The following is a 16,208-nucleotide window of genomic DNA, read 5'->3' on the forward strand; positions in this document are numbered from 1 at the left end:
AAATCAGAGACAACCACAGAGCCTCTCTCCAGGTTCACAGTATCACAGTATCACTTAGGTTGGAAAGGACCTCGAGGATCATCGAGTCCAACCTATCAACACAGACACCCATGACTAGACCATGGCACCAAGTGCCACGTCCAGTCTCCTCTTGAATGTTTCCAGGGGGCGATGAATCCATCACCTCCCTGGGCAACCCGTTCCAATGGCCAATGACTTGCTCGGTGAAGAACTTCCTCCTCACCTCGAGTCTAAACCTCCCCTGGCGCAGCCTGAGACTGTGTCCCCTTGTTCTGGTGCTGGTTGCCTGGGAGAAGAGGCCAACCCCTTCCTGGCTACAACCACCTTTCAGGTAGTTGTAGAGGGCAATGAGGTCACCCCTGAGCCTCCTCTTCTCCAGGCTAAACAACCCCAGCTCCCTCAGCCTCTCCTCACAGGGCTGTGCTCAAGGCCTCTCCCCAGCCTTGTTGCCCTTCTCTGGACACGTTCAAGTGTTTCGATGTCCTTCTTAAACTGAGGGGCCCAGAACTGGACACAGGACTCAAGGTGCAGCCTAACCAAAGCAGAGTACAGGGGCACTATGACCTCCCTGCTCCTGCTGGCCACACTATTCCTAATGCAGGCCAGGATGCTATTGGCCCTCCTGGCCACCTGGGCACACTGTTGGCTCATATTCAGGCAGCTGTCAATCAGCACCCCCAGGTCCCTCTCTGTTTGGGAGCTCTCCAGCCACTCCAATCCCAGCCTATAGCTCTGCATGGGATTGCCGTAGCCAAAGTGCAGCACTTGGCACTTGGACTTGTTGAATGCCATCCCATTGGGTTCTGCCCATCTGTCCAGTTGGTTGAGGTCCCTCTGCAGAGCCTTTCTACCCTCTAACTGACTAACATCTGCCCCTAACTTTGTGTCAGCAGGTGATGAAGAGCAGCCTTTTGTTCAAAAAGCCAAACAAACAAAGAAACCAAATGAAAGGAGCAAAACCTCCTACCAACAAATAAACACACACAAACCCCAAACCACAACTTGCCTGGGAAAGAAGCCAAAAACCTTCCTCCAGATTCAGCCTGTGTACAGGAAAAGATCTCCACTAACTCCATGGGGTGATGCAGACCACATGATCTACCTTGGGAGTCTCATTACATCCATTACCAGTCTAATTAAGAGTTCATAACAGCATCCTGGGTCAAGCAGGTCACACAAATGATAACCTACACCCTGCTACCTTCCAAAGCCTTCTCAAGCTTTAGTTGATGGAAAGATCTCCATCTAATCACAAAGCACTGCCCCAGTCAGCAAAACTTACAGGAGAAAAGAATAGACCTTTGAGATTATCAAGTCCAACCTATCATCCAACACCATCTAATCAACTAACCCATGGCACCAAGCACCCCATCCAGTCTCTTCCTAAACACCTCCAGTGATGGTGACTCCACCACCTCCCTGGGCAGCACATTCCAATGGCTAACATCTCTCTCTGGGAAGAGCTTCTTCCTAACATCCAGCCTAAACCTCCCCTGGTGCAGCTTGAGAAGGAAGGCAAAGCCTCCCAGTGTCATCTTCTTAATCACAAGGTACACTTTGGGTTGATGAATCATGTTCCCTGGCAGACACCAGAGCCACTATGAGGTAGAAGGTCACAACTCCAGCACAGGGCTTGCTAGACAGGTTCCCTTTCATTCAGTTAAGGCTCTCTGGGGGTTTTGGGCACTTGTGTACTGCTGTGATACATGGATGGTGGTGGACATGGACATTGAGAAGCATTTTAGAGCAGCAAAGCTTGACTTGTTAAAAGCTCACTGCCTGGAAAGGCTTTCACCTCCACATTAGAAGCATGGAATACTTTGGGCTGGAAGAGACCTTTAAAACCATACCAAGTCCAGCCAATCACCCAGCATTGCCAGCTCACCACTACACCATGTCACCAGACCTGACACCATCTCTGAAACCCCTCCAGGAATGAGGACTCCACCACTGCTCTAGGCAGTCTGGTTCAGAGCTTGAGAACTTCTGGAGAAGAAACTGTTTCTCATGTCCAACCTAAGCCTCCTCTGGTGCAACTTGAGGCCATTTCCTCTTGTCCTATCCCTTGTTCCTTGGGAGAAGGGACCAACCCCTACCTGGCTCCAAGCTCCCTTCAGGGCTTTGTAAAAAATCAGAAAGTCTTCCCTCAGCCTGCTTTTCTCCAAGCTGAACAAGCCCAGCCTCCTCAGCCTTTTCTCCTTCACCATCACATTAAACTTAGACATTTTGGAATCCATCAGTCAAGACACAGAAGCAAACAGTATCCCAGGCTCCCTGTTTTCAGGAGCAGAAATACCTCAGATACTTACAGCACCCAGAAGAACTCCAGGGGCGAGGACACAGCGAAGACAAAGTGCTCCAGCCAGGCTCCTGTACCTCCTGGCTCAGAGCCCACATGCAGATGCCACCTTACAGCCCCTTTCACCCATCTCTCTCTCACACTGAGCAGCACTCAAAGACCCAGCAAGCTTCAGCTCCATCTGATCCAAGACTTAATCCAAAATGACTTTGGCTGCTCTCTGTCAAACTCATCTCACCCAACTGCAGCAGCCTCATCACTCTGACCTAAGCACAACCCTCACTCACTTCCACTCTCCACCCCCCACCAGAGGTCTTCTTAAACCCACCTGACCCAATCAGGTCTCGTTGCAGCTTCCCTCATCTCTGCCCTCCCTCCTTCAATTCTGCTGCAAATCCAACTCAGCTGGAGCAAGAAATTTAGCCTGAGGACTTCCTAGGCCCTGAGCAGATATCCTGCTGGGAGAATAACCAGATTTAGAGGGTGACTGACAGCACAGCAGCAGCACAGATGAAGGGGGTAGCAAGAAGTTTTTATTTATCCAGAGAACCATAGAATGATTTGGATTGGAAGAGATCTTTCAAGGTCATCAAGTCCAACCTCCCTGCAATGAGCAGGGACAGCTGGTACAAGCAAGGCTTGTAGTGGTAGGAGGAGAAGGAATGGATTGAAGCTTGAGGAGCTTCAGATTCAAGCTGAAGATTGGGAAGAAACTCTTTATAGTGAGGGTGGTGAGATACAAGAACAGGCTGCCCATGGAGGTTGTGGATGCCTCCTCCCTGGAGGTGTTCATGGTCAGGCTCAATGAGGCCCTGAGCAGTCTGGTCTGGTGGGAGGTGTCCCTTGCCCATGGCAGGAGGGCTGGAACTGGATGGTCCTTAAGGTCCCTTCCAGCCCAAAGCATTCTAAGAACCTGAATCTTCAACCATAGCAGGTTCATACCTGTTTACAGACCTGTACATATAAAGTGTCTTAAAACCAAGGACCACATGAGTAATTCTGGCCAGCTGCACTCAAAACCTCTCTAAAGCCAGGTGAGAGAACATTGCCATAACATACCCAGATAGATGTCTCTTCTCTGGCATGTGTCAGCAAACTGTTGATATTCTCCACCCCAGCTGTGTGCTTTCCACTTGGCCTGCTGGGAAGCAGCTCTGTGTGGAAAGGAGCCTGGGAGTGCTGGGGGACAAGAAGTTTGCCATGAGCCAGCAACGTGCCCTCATGGCCAAGAAGGCCAATGGTCTCCTGGGATGCACTAAAAAGTGTGTGGCCAGCAGGTCAAGGGAGGTTCTCCTGTCCCTCTACACTGCCCTCCTGAGGCATCCAGAGAATTAGATCCAGTTCTGGGCTCCCAGTTCAAGAGAGACAGGGAACTGCTGGAGAGAGCCTGGGGGAGGCTACACAGATGCTGAAGGGCCTGGAGCATCTCTGTGAGGAGGAAAGGCTGACAGCCCTGGGGCTGTTGAGCCTGGAGAAGAGCAGCCTGAGGGGGCATCTGATCAATGCTCAGGAAGGGATAGGCGACCTGTGGGGGGCAAGAGGATTGGGACAGACTCTTGTCAGTGGTGCCAAAGGGCACAAACTGGAACCCAAGAGATTCCATCTGAACAGGAGAAATAACTTGTTTGGAGTGAGGATGCCAGAGCCCTGGAGCAGGCTGCCCAGAGAGGTTGTGGAGTCTCCTTCTCTGGAGAGATTCCAACCCCACCTGGCCATGGTGATCCAGGTCAAGCTGCTGTGGGTGCCCCTGCTGGAGCACAGGGGTTGAACTGAATGATCTCCAGAGGTCTTTCCAGCCCCCACCATGCTGGGATCTGTCTGATGCTGGGATCACTTCCCCAGAGCATCTGTGGGGCAGGCCCATGGTGGTCAGGTGTCTCTGTGTGTGACAAAGGGGAGCAGGACGGGCCAGCTGAGCTGGGGAGGGCTGGGGATGTCATTAGCCCTGTACCTGTGAAAGCAAAGCCAGCAATGAATCATCATTCCCAGGGCTGTCAGCAGGAAATGGAGAAGCTTTATTTAAAATCTGGGAGGAAAATAAGAAAGGAGAAAAAAGCCTCAGCCAAAGAGTGGCAAAGCCTAAAATAGCAGCAGGTCCAGGAGGTGTAAGCTGTGGGACGTGCCTGCCCCAGGCTCTCGGTGCATGGGGGGTGGCAAGCCAAGGCTGAAGCTCAACAGCAAACTCCCAGCCAGAAACACACTCTGGGTGAGGACAGCTTTGTCCAAGGTGCAGTCTAGAGGGTTCCTACCCTTGATGACTTCTCCTCCCTGGACAGAGCATCATTAAGCTCCACTGCAGCAGAGTTTAAATGTACTCCTGCTGATAGTGGTTGCCACTCAGAAGGAGTCCTACTGCAGAAAGGCTTTGGAGTGCTGGTGGACAGCAAGCTCTGCATGGGACAGCAATGTGCCCTTGTGGCCAAGGGAGCCAATGGCATCCTGGGATGCATTAAGAAAAGTGTGTCCAGCAGGTCTAGGGAGGTTCTTCTACCTCTCCACTGCCCTGGTGAGACCACACCTGCAATACTGTTTTGGGCTCCCCAGTTCAAGAGAGACAGAGACCTGCTGGAGAGAATCCAATGGAGAGCCACAAGGATGACTAGGGGACTTGAGCATCTCCCCTATGAAGAGAGTCTGAGAGCCCTGGGGCTGTTTAGTCTTGAGAAGACTGAGAGGGGATCTGATCAATGTCTATCAATATCTGAGGGGTGGGTGTCAAGTGGAGAGGGCCAAGCTCTTTGCACAGTAATAGGACAAGGAACAAGAGGGTCAAGCTTGAACACAGAAGATTTCACCGCAACATGAAGAGAAACTTCTGTACAGCAAGGGTGACAGAGCCCTGGAACAGGCTGCCCAGGGAGGTTGTTTATTCTCCTCCTGTGGAGACTTTCAAACCCCACCTGGATGCATTCCTGTGCAGACTACCTTAAGTGCCCCTGCTTTGGCAGGGGGGTTGGACTCGGTGATCCCTGGAGGTCCCTTCCAACCTCTGCTACTGTGATTCTGTGATACTTGGATGTGTTACCACTGAACAGTAACAACACCATCACCTCCGTCCTTCAGTGACTAACCTCTCCTTAGAAGCAAGATGACAGCCTGGAACTCCTGCAGAAAATGAGATAACAGACCCCTAGGAAACATGGGATGCCATGTCCCCTGGCCATGATATCTGTCAAGAGGATGGGGCCAGGCTCTCCTCAGTGGTGGCAACTGATAGGACAAAGGGCAGTGGGCACAAACTGGAAGCCAGGAGGTTCCATCTCGACAGGAGGGGAAACTTCTTTGGTGTGAGGGTGCTGGAGGCCTGGAACAGGCTGCCCAGAGAGATTGTGGAGTCTCCTTCTCTGGAGAGATTCCAACCCCACCTGGCCACTGTGATCCTGGGCAAGCTGCTGGGTGTGCCCCTGCTTTAGCAGGAGGGTTGGACTGGATGATCTCCAGAGGTCCCTTCCAACCACAATTCTGGAATGCAACCTATGCCAAGCTTTTTGGGCCAGCTGATGAGTCAGGTCATGAGCTCACACGTGAGACCAAAACAAGAACCAAACCTTCTGCTTTCCAATAAGCAGGGAAAGTGAGCATGGGATTTGTGAGAGGAGATGGGAGCCCCTCAGGAACACTTGCCAGGGGTGCCCTCTGACCTGCCTCAGCTCCATGTTTATGTATTTGTACAGCTCTGATCTTCCAAGAGGCTCAGGTTGTCTGAAGCACAGGGGACACATCACATTTGCATGGCAAGTGAGCTGCTATCCTCCCTCTCCCCCGAGTGGAAACTCAGGTATAGAGAGATAAAAACATCCAATTACTGAACAGCAGCTTTGTGTGCAGGGAACAAACTGGGATTGCCACTTTGTCAGCACTTGGCAGATCCTGAAACCTCCTCACAGGCCTCTTTTTTCTTTGCACACACACCCCCCACCAGCTCACACGCCCCCTCTTTTGTGAACAACATCTTGAGTTGGAGACCTAAACACTTCCAGGCCCCATGGAGGGAAGATCAGTGCTGTCAGCTCTGCTCCCTGGAGAGGAAACATCTTCATCACATAATTTATTGATGGAAATCAGCAATCATTGGCCAGGGGGACACAGCAATCTCAACAGTCACTTGACCTTCTCCTGCTCCTCTTCTCTGTCCTAGTGAAGCCACACCTGGAGTTCTGGGTCCAGTTCTGGGCTCCCCAGGTCAAGAGAGAGAGGGAACTACCGGGGACCAATGTCTTTGGTGTGAGGGTGCTGGAGGCCTGGAGCAGGCTGCCCAGAGAGGTTATGGAGTCTCCTTCTGTGGAGAGATTCCAAACCCAGCTGGCCATTGTGATCCTGGGCAAGCTCCTGTGGGTGCCCCTGCTTTAGCAGGGAGGTTGGGCTGATGATCTCCAGAGGTGCCTTCCAACCCCACCATGCTGGGATGCTGTGAAAAGAGATCTAAATCCCTTAAGCCACCCCACACTCTCAGTGGAGTAACACCAGTCTGAACCTTTCCCCACGGATGATTTCCAGCCCCCTCTCAGAGGTGCAGCTCCAGAGTCCCCAGGGACAGCCCAGCCAGTGCTCAGGAGCACTAAGCAGGACAGAAAACATCTCTTATTAGGGGAGATTTAGACTGGAGATTAGGAAGAAATCCTTTGCAGTGAGGGTGGGGAGACCCTGGAACAGGTTGCCCAGGGAGGTTGTGGATGCCCTTTCCCTGGAGGTGTTCAAGTTCAGGTTGGATGAGGCCTTGAGCAACCTGATGTAGTGGGAGGTGTCCTTGCCCAGTGCAGGGGGCTTGGAACGAGATGATCTTTAAGGTCCTCTCCATCCCAAACAATTCTGTGATTCTATGCTCCTATGAAACTGTTCTGAGCTGAAGAAGGCTGCTTGGCTGTGGCTGAATACCACTCATTCTCACCATGCTGAGTGGACACAGGGAAGGCTTCCTGCTGCATCCCTCCCTGTCTCCTTTTAGATAACAAAAGACTTCTCATGTCTTCCCTCGGGATTCTTGTCTCCAGCCTGAACCTGCCTGGTGTTGGCTTCTCCTCCTCATTAGCATGGGCAGGAGTTTTCTTGGTAGCTGTCTGGAATAATCCCCCTCTCCTGCCTTGCTGCCTGGGTGATTAAGGGAAGAGTGAAGAGGAGAATTATCCTCCTAGCATCCCACAAGCTCTCACAGGTTAAGCCCTCCCTAGGGTAAATGGTCTTAGGAGATGCAGAGTAAATACTACCAGGATTAGTCTCAAAATGTTCTCAACTTTGAAAGCTGACATTAGCCCACATCAGTCAGAGCCGTGTGCTCAGAGGAAATGGTTTCCAGGAAGGAGGTTTTGTCCAAATGTTCCTTGCCTGTGAGTGGGAGGAGTTTGAAATGGGAGCAAACAGGATGGCTGCCTCTTAACTATAAGAGGATTTGGTAATTCTGATATCTCCTCAATGCTCAGCAAGAGCTAAAGGGTGGGGGGCAAGAGGATGGGGCCAGACTTTTCTCAGTGGTGCCCAGTAACAGGCCAGGAGGCAATCCTGACCTTTCAAACCCTTCTCAAGATGACTGCAATTTCCCACTCTGTTTCAGACATACCTTGTCTTGGTCCAGAGAGGGAAAGAGACTTCGTTCTTTTGAGTATTCCCATGATGTGAAGTTAGAGGCACAAATGAGGCCAAAATATCAACAGCTAGACTATTTATTACATAAATAAAGTGGGAATACGAAGGGGAGAGGGAGAAAATAGAGAAGGAGAGAGAGAAGAGAGAGAGAAGAGGAAAGGAATTGTATTACCACACCCCACACCCCCCACAAGACAGTTTGTGTCTGTGGAGGAAAGGTGCTGCAGGACATGTTGGGTCTGTAGAGAAAGGGTGCTGAGGCTTTGGCTGGAGAAGAGCTGTGGTCCTCTGGGCAGCCTGGGTCTGTAGAGAAAGGGTGCTGAGGCTTTGGCTGGAGAAGAGCTGTGGTCCTCTGGGCAGCCTGGGTCTGTAGAGAAAGGGTGCTGAGGCTTTGGCTGGAGAAGAGCTGTGGTCCTCTGGGCAGCCTGGGTCTGTAGAGAAAGGGTGCTGAGGCTTTGGCTGGAGAAGAGATGTGGCCCTCTGGGCAGCCTCTTCAGCTCCATGAGTTGCAGCAGGCGGAACTTAGGACACGGAGAGCTTCTTCCAGGCTCCACGGCCTCTTTGCTCCGGAGCAGCATTGTCCTGGGCTTCTCCTTCTCAGCAGCATGCTCCCTCTCCTCTGTTTTCCTTCATCTCCATTTTTCTCCTGCACTTTTCTTCTCTTAAATCATCCAGTCTGGGGGACACAGTCCCCCACATTTTTCTTCTACAAACCAGTAGTTGCTCAAGCCTTTTATACAGTTTTTTGGTCCTTAGGTATGTGTCCAAGTGTTGTCCCTCAGGAATTCAGGGGCCAGGCGTTCATCCTTAGGTCTTGTCCTGAAGGCTTGGTGGCTGGGTCCTTTGGTCCATTGTTGTAGGCCAGCTGCAGTCCAGTGTTATCATGATGCAATTGCAAGGTGGTTTGCATCCAGGATTGGTAGACAGGATTCCTACATGATCTTTGCACCTTCCTTCCAGTGGTTCTGCCCAATATATACCACCTATTGTCTGGGCAAGCAGCAAGTGATTTTATCTTTGTTGAGTCACACCAGGAGAGCCAACTTTTAGTCTCTTACATACCTAAAATAGGAAAGCATGAGGAAATTAACAGTTAAAAAGAGAGTTTTCAACAGACATCTCCTGACCACCCAGAGGCATTGCTCCAGCAGCTCACCTGAGCTATCACCACCTGACCCAAGGTCCAGAATTGTGCTGAGTGTTCAAAACACCAAGAGGAAAAGCCTCTGAAGTTCACACAATGATACCACAAAGAGCAGCCTGAGAGGGGATCTACTCAATGCTCAACAAGAGCTAAAAGACAAGAGGATGGAGCCAGACTTGTCAGTGGTGACAGTGACAGGACAAGGGGCAAAGGGCACAAACTGGAACCCAGGAGGTTCCATCTGAACAGGAGGAGAAGCTTCTTTGGTGTGAGGGTGCTGGAGCCTTGTAGCAGGCTGCCCAGAGAGGTTGTGGAGTCTCCTTCTTTGGAGAGATCCCAAACCCACCTGAATGTTGTGCTCCTGGGCAAGCTGCTGTGGGTGCCCCTGCTTTAGCAGGGGGATTTGACTGGTTGATCTCCAGAGGTCACTTCCAACCTCCCCATGCTGGGATTCTGGGATATTGTACACTTTCTAGCTCTCCAGTCAAGCTATTTCATTCTGTTTAGCTACACACCAGGTTGAAACCTGCAGGTTTCCTTCAATGAGTTACCTGTGGGACCTGATTATGTTGTTTAACATCAAAGCATATAGTGGCAGCATCATTAAAGCTGAGTGTGAAAGCTTGCACTGTGCTACTGCCCCAATACCCATGCTTTGCAGTCCTGTCATGTTCATCCTCATGCTGTCCCACAAGTGAAGATCAGATTCTTTTCCTCCTGCCCAGGAGCTGTGAAGACCAGCAGTGGTTCCTGTTCTGCTCTATAAAAGGCTGGGAACAGCTTTGCAGTTTGCTGTGAGGAAGTGACTCATCTGAAGCTGCTGCCAGAACAGAGGCAGAAGACAAAAGGCTCTGCAGAGAGATCTGGCCGGGCTGGATCGATGGGCTGAGGCCAAGGGTAGGCTCAACAAGGGCAAGTGCTGGGTGCTGCACTTGAATCACACCAACCCCGTGAATGCTCCAGGCTGTGGGCAGAGTAGCTGGAGAGTTGCTCAGGGCAGAAGGACCTGGGGGTGAAGATGAGACACCATGAAAAGAAAGCCACCAGCATCCTGGACTGGATCAGGGATAGTGTAACCAGCTGGTCCAGAGCAGGGGCTGTCTCCCTGTGCTCAGCACTGGTGAGGCCACACCTTGAGTCCTGGGTTCAGTTTTGGGTCCCTCACTCCAAGAAGGACATTGGGGAGCTGGAGCAGGTCCAGAGAAAAGCAACAAAGTTGGTGAAGGGTGTGGAGAACAGGGCTGGTGAGGAGCAGCTGAGGGAACTGGGGTTGTTTAGCCTGGAAAAAAGAAGGCTGAGGGGAGACCTTCTGGCTCTCTGCAACTCCCTGAAAGGAGCTTGGAGAGAGAGGGGATTGGTCTCTTGTCCCAAGGAACAAGGGATAAAAGAAGAGAAAATGGCCTCAAGTTGTACCAGGGGAGGTTTAGGGTGGACACAAGGAACAATTTCTCCCCAGAAGGAGTTCTCAGGCACTAGAACAGGCTGCCCAGGGAGGTGGTGGAGTCTCCATCCCTGGAAGGATTTAGAAGTTGCATGGATGTGGTGTTGAGGGACTTGGTTTAGTGGCAGTGTTAGTAGCAATGTTGGGATTGTGAGCTCTAGTGAAGGGGGGGGCAGGATCACAGGAAGTTAGGGGTTGGAAGGGACCTCCAGAGATCATTGAGTCCAACCCCCGCTGCCAGAGCAGAGCAGGGTGGACTTGATCTCAAAGGTCTCTTAGTATCATAGTATCAGTCGGGGTTGGAAGGGACCACAAGGATCATCTAGTTCCAACCCCCCTGCCATGGGCAGGGACACCCCACACTAGATCAGCCTGGCCAGAGCCTCATCCAGCCTGGGCTTAAACACCTCCAGGGACAGCGCCCCAACCACCTCCCTGGACAACCCATTCCAGGGCTTCACCACTCTCATGGGGAAGAACTTCCTCCTCACCTCCAGCCTGAATCTCCCCACCTCCAGCTTCATTCCATTCCCCCTAGTCCTATCACTACCTGAGAGCCTGAGCAGTCCCTCCCCAGCCTTCTTGTAGCCCCCTTCCGATACTGGAAGGCCACAATGAGGTCACCTTGGAGCCTTCTCTTCTGCAGACTGAACAGCCCCAACTCCTTCAGTCTGTCCTCATAGGAGAGGTGCTCCAGCCCTCTGCTCATCCTCGTGGCCCTTCTCTGGACACCTCCAAGCACCTCCAGATCCCTCTTCCTCAACAGTGTTATCAATCTATGGTTCTATGATTCTCACACCCACAGGAGCTCCTCCTGCTCAAGCAGAGTGAAACTGCCTGCACTGCTGGCTACCAAGGTGGGAATGTGCAGACCATGAGAAGGCCACGGGAAGGCCTTGCTGCCGCCCAAAGGGTCTGTGAAACCCTTGTGCCTCTGCACATCTCACCCTGCAGGTACTGAAAGTGCCTTCCTGCAGGGCCTGGGAGACTTTCCAAGCCAACCTGCTCCAGCCAGATGAATAGCTGCTGCCTTGCAGCAAGGTGTGGACACAGATGGAGAATAATTGAAGGAGAAAACCTTAAAAAATCATCTTGACAACCCTGTTATCCAGAAATGGGTTTCTCACCTGAAACAATTTCTTGGGAAAGCCTTGGACTTTATTTCTTTCTATTACTTTATTGCTGATGTCTCCATGGCTGAACATTTTTATTGTCCCCAGAAATGGTGTTCCCCCCCCCCCCCCCCCCCATTACTGCAGCCTGCTGGAGGCTGACCTGTGAAATGTGGGTCTGGGGCATAAATGGACAATCACTTCCAGCTTCACCCAGCTTTGATTGAGCCTCCAATGCTACTTTTTTACCATCCCCTCCATCCACAGCCCCTTCTCAGCTAACACAAAGGACTTTTGCTTATTAAACCAGAACTTTCCTGGCTTTATTCTTTTTGTTAGCTTTCAGGAATAAAACCACCCCCTAAGCCCCACCAAATTGGTCCAGACCTGTTAAAAACTGCTAAAAGAACAGTGCCTACGTGCACCAGTCTCAGCTGGTGCAGTCCCTGGGTAGCCCAAGCTATCAGGCACATTAGGAGGTTCAAAGCTCCTCTGAACTGAGCTGATTTTCAACCATCTGGGCTCCCACTGAGGTGCAACTGCAGCTGAAAGCTCATCTAAAAGCAACCAGAAGGATGTGGGAGGTTGTTCTGCCTCTCTGCTCTGCCCTGGTGGGATCCCACCTGCAGTGCTGTGTCCAGTGCTGGTGTCCCCATCCTAAGAAGGACGTGGAACTGTTGGAGCAGGACCAGAGCAGTGCCACAAAGATGATCAGGGGGCTGGAGCACCTCCCCTATAGGGACAGGCTGAGAGACTTGGGGCTGTTCAGCCTGGAGAAAGTTCCAGGGAGAACTTAGAGCAGCCTTTCAGTACCTGAAGGGGGCTACAGGAGGGCTGAAGTAGGACATTTTACAAGGGATTGTGGTGATAGGACAAGGGGCAATGGCTTTGAGCTGGAAGAGTGGAAGTTTAGACTGGACATGAGGGAGAAATTCTTTACAGTGAGGGTGGGGAGACACTGGAACAGGTTGCCCAGAGAGGTTGTGGATGCCTCCTCCCTGGAGATGTTCAAGGCCAGGTTGAATGAGGCCTTGAGCAACCTGGGCTAGTGGAAGGTGTCCCTGCCCATGGCAGAAAGGTTGGAGCTGGATGATGTCTAAGGCCCTTCCCACTGAAGATATTCTAGGATTCTATGATTTCATGATGTGCACCACAAGGCACTGGAAAGGACAACTGGAGCTAGCTAATGACAGCAGATGTGGAGCAGCTTTTAAAAGGGGCACTGGATGGTATTTAGGATGAGGGTAAGTGAAGATCCCCAGGGGCTGTGGTGAGCAAGAGGATGAGTTAGATCATGGCCACAAAGCCAGTGAAAGGTCTAGAGAACAGCTCTGGTGAGGAGCAGCTGAGGGAACTGAGGTTGATCAGTGTGAACAACAGGAGGCTGAGAGGAGATGTTATGGCCCTCTACAACTCCCTGGAAGGAGGCTGGAGTGAGGTGGGGTCAGTCTCTTCTTCCTAGGATCAGGTGATAGGAGAGGAAAGGGCCTGAAATTGTGCCATGGGAGTTTTAGGTTGGAGATGATGAATAATTTCTTTCCTGCAAGAGCAGCCAGGCAGTGGAACAGGCTGCTCAGGGAGGTTGTGGAGTCTCCTCCTCTGGAGAGCTTCCAAACCCACCTGGCCACTGTGATCCTGGCCAAGCTGCTGTGGGTGCCTCTGCTTTAGCAGGAGGGTTGGACTGGCTGATCTCCAGAGGTCCCTTCCAGCCATACCATTCTATGATTCTGTGACATTTGGTCTCAGCTGGCTCAGGAGCCCCCAGTTTCAGATCAACCTGTGTAATGCTGCTGGCTCAGCCTTCTGGGAGAAAGGAAATGAGATCAGAGAGGGCTTGAGAGGGAGGAAAGATTCACTTTTTAATAAACCCCAAAAAATAGGGCAGTCACACTCCCATCACCACCCTTCCCTCAGATCTTTGATCAGCCAGAGTGAGGCAGCTATTTCTGTCTCCAGGATGTACCAGCAAGAGCGGAGGTGCAAAGCGGATGGGCAAGGAGGGATAATTTATCCAACAACAGGGATAAAAAACCCAAAAGCACAGAGTGCTCCAACCAAGGAGCAAAACACCCTGTGATCCTCTCACAGCTACCTTCTGCACTTCCCCACCACCATGTGACAGAGGTCTCTGCAGCTCCTGAATTAAGTAAGAGGTGGGGAAGGAGAAAGATGGAGCTGCGGCTCCAGCTGCTCTGCCTGAGCAGGGGATGGGGAAGGAAGGAGAAGGCTCTGCATAGGGAGAGGGAAAGGCCAAATGAAGAACCACCTGGCATCTGGGTGAGACATCTTTGTTTAGCCTGGAAAGAAAAGAGTGCAGGCAGGAAAGGAAAAATGGAGAGGTTTGAGATCTTTCTTCTGTTAGGGTAATGGAGGAGGCGGCGAAAATATTTGAGTGGTGCTGAAAACAAGAAGGCTGCAGGCTGGGCTGGAGGGACAGCAGGCTGTGGATGCCCCATCCTGGAGGTGCTCAAGGCCAGGTTAGATGAGGCCTTGAACAAGCTGGTCTGGTGGAGGGTGTTCCTCACCACGGGCTAGATGATCTTCAAGGTCCCTTCTGACCCAACCCATTCCATGGCTCTATGATTCTCTGACAGCAGATGTTGAGATGGCTGCCTCACAACACTGCCAGGGCACACTTCTCCTTCTGCTTGAGGTGTTTTGGGCTTGGGCTGGAGAGCTGCTTGTCCACCTCCTCCACACTTTGGGACCTCTCTGCACCCCTGGGCTAATGGTATGTAGTGTTGAGCCTGCAACACAAGGATGTGCAGCTCTAGGGATGTGACTGTCCCCTCTCTTCTTTTGAGGAGAGACTGAGGGAGCTGGGGTTGCTTAGCCTGGAGAAGAGGAGGCTCAGGGGTGACCTTATTGCTCTCTACAGCTACCTTAAGGGGGGTTGTAGACAGGCAGAGGTTGGTCTCTTCTCCCAGGCTACCAGTACCAGAACAAGAGGACACAGTCTCAGGCTGCACCAGGGGAGATTCAGGCTGGAGGTCAGGAGGAAGTTTTACACAGAGAGAGAGATTGGCCATTGGAATGGGCTGCCCAGGGAGGTGGTGGAGTCACCATCACTGGAGGTGTTCAGGAGGAGACTTGACAGGGTGCTTGGTTGCATGGTTTAGTTGATTAGGTGATGCTGAATGATAGGTTGGGCACGATGATCTTGAAGGTCTCTTCCAGCCTGGTCTATTCTATTCTATTCTATTCTATTCTATTCTATTCTATTCTATTCTATTCTATTCTATTCTATTCTATTCTATTCTATTCTAATCAGACCAAACCTTGAGTATTGGGTTCAGTTTTGGGCACCTCACACCAAGAAGGACATTTGAGGTGCTGGAGTGGGCCCAGAGAAGAGCAACAGAGCTGCTGATAGGTCTGGAGAACAGCTCTGGTGAGGAGCAGCTGAGGGAATTTGGGCTGTTTAGTTCTCAGAAGAGGAGGCTGAGGGGAGATCTCATAGCTCTCTACAGCTCCTTGAAAGGAGGAGGGAGCCAGGTGGAGGCTGGTCTCTCATGCAACAAGTGACAGGACAAGAGGAAATGGCCTCAAATTGTAGCAGGGAAGGTTCAGGTTGGACAATGAGGAAGAATTTCTTCCCAGAAAGGGTTCTCAGGCATTGGAACAGGCTGCCCAGAGCCGTGGTGGAGCCACAGTCCCTGATGGTATTTAAAAGCCACATGGATGTGGTGCTGAGGGACAGGGCTTCGTGGCAGTGGCTTAGAGTAGTGGTGGCATTGTGAGCCTTAGGAGAGGGGTTGGACTACATGATCTCAAAGGTCTCTTCCAACAACAAGAGTTCTATGATTCTAAATGTTGTTCCAGCCCCTCAGACACCTTGGCAGCACAATGAGATAGCCTCAGCACTTCCTTCTGTCACCTGGTGTCACTGAGCCTCTTATCTCAGCATGTGTTAATGCCTGTGTAAGCAGAGGAGCAGGAGTAAAGAGGAAAGGATCTTCAGATCTCCAGCAACGGCACCAGAGAGAGGAGGTTCTGCAAGAGGGCTTCAGCCCTGAGGTCTTCCTGCAGCCAAAAGCCCCATGGCTATCCTCAGAGTTCTGGATCTGGATTTGGACACTTCTCTGGGTTATTTTATCATTTGGTCCACTTTAGAATCATGAAGTCATAGAACTGGTGTGGTTAGAGGAGACCTTAACACCATCAGGTCCAGCACCATCAGGTCACCACTAAGCCATGCCCCTCAGCACCACATCTCTATGCCTTTGAAACCCCTCTGGGGATGGAGACTCCACCACTGCCCTGGGCACCCTGGGCCAGGCCTTGACAACCCTTTTGGGGATGAACTCGTTCCTGGTGTCCAACCTAAAGCTCCCCTGCTGCAACTTGAGGCCGTTTCCTCCGGTGCTCTTCTCCAGCACACAGTTCAGAACACGGTCTCGCCGTGAGCTCCTTTTGCCATTTCTTCTCTCCAAGAGAAGCCCTCAGACATGCTGGAGCACCGAGACTCCTGACCCTGCTCAGTGCAATCAGATAAACATTGATCACACTTAACCCTCCAGACCTTGCAGATTGATAGCTTTGCTGGTCAACCATCAATTGTTTTCCTTCTGGAAGGAGGTTTTTCGCCTTTCTCAGGTGTTATTCCAAAGC

This window comes from Melanerpes formicivorus, unplaced genomic scaffold (assembly GCF_026170545.1).
Source record: "Melanerpes formicivorus ecotype bairdi unplaced genomic scaffold, bMelFor1.0.p_v2 SCAF_6, whole genome shotgun sequence".
In the NCBI taxonomy this organism is placed as follows: Eukaryota; Metazoa; Chordata; class Aves; order Piciformes; family Picidae; genus Melanerpes; species Melanerpes formicivorus.